The sequence below is a fragment of the Glycine soja genome, chromosome 17 (genome assembly GCF_004193775.1).
Source record: "Glycine soja cultivar W05 chromosome 17, ASM419377v2, whole genome shotgun sequence".
Taxonomy (NCBI): domain Eukaryota; kingdom Viridiplantae; phylum Streptophyta; class Magnoliopsida; order Fabales; family Fabaceae; genus Glycine; species Glycine soja.
Window position 1 is genome coordinate 33,518,087 of NC_041018.1, and position 745 is coordinate 33,518,831.

Sequence of the window (745 nt, forward strand, 5' to 3'; positions counted from 1 at the left end):
TTCGATTATCTTGTCTTTGAAAGAAGAATTGAAAAATCCGACAAGAGGAATCTCAAAGAAAAGAAAGAAAAGAAAACATAGATCACTTGGGAAGAAAATAAAAAAAAAATTTCTTCAAGTGATTCAGAAAAATAAAATCATAAATCTGGGTATCATGATGAAAGACTATGAAAACGAAGAAGAGCAAAAGCGATACATTGATAGCAATTTCTCCAAACACATGGCATGCATCAAAGTTTATTCAACAAACAAAGGCCACTTGATCAACAAGCCCAACAAGTAATATCAAATTATACAAGCAGGTCACTTGTCTTTGATTGATTTACTTTGATGATCTTTGATTGATTACTTTGATGACTTTTGTTAACTTTTGAATGAGTTTTGATGCTTGTTTACTCCTTAAATATTTGATTTTCATTAATATTTTTTTATAGTTATGTAGAAAAACCTGAAAATTATCCTGTCATAGGAACAAAATGGGTTTTTAGAAATAAATTAGATGAACATGGCATAATTATTAGAAATAAGGTTAGGTTAGTAGCAAAAGGGTATAATCAAGAAGAGGGAATAGACTATGAAGAAACGTATGCTCCAGTTGCAAGATTAGAAGCCATTAGAATGCTCTTAGCATATGCATCCATAATGAATTTTAAGCTCTATCAAATGGATGTTAAAAGTGCTTTTCTAAATGGCTTAATTCAAGAAGAAGTATATGTTGAACAACCTCTAGGTTTTGAAATCCCGG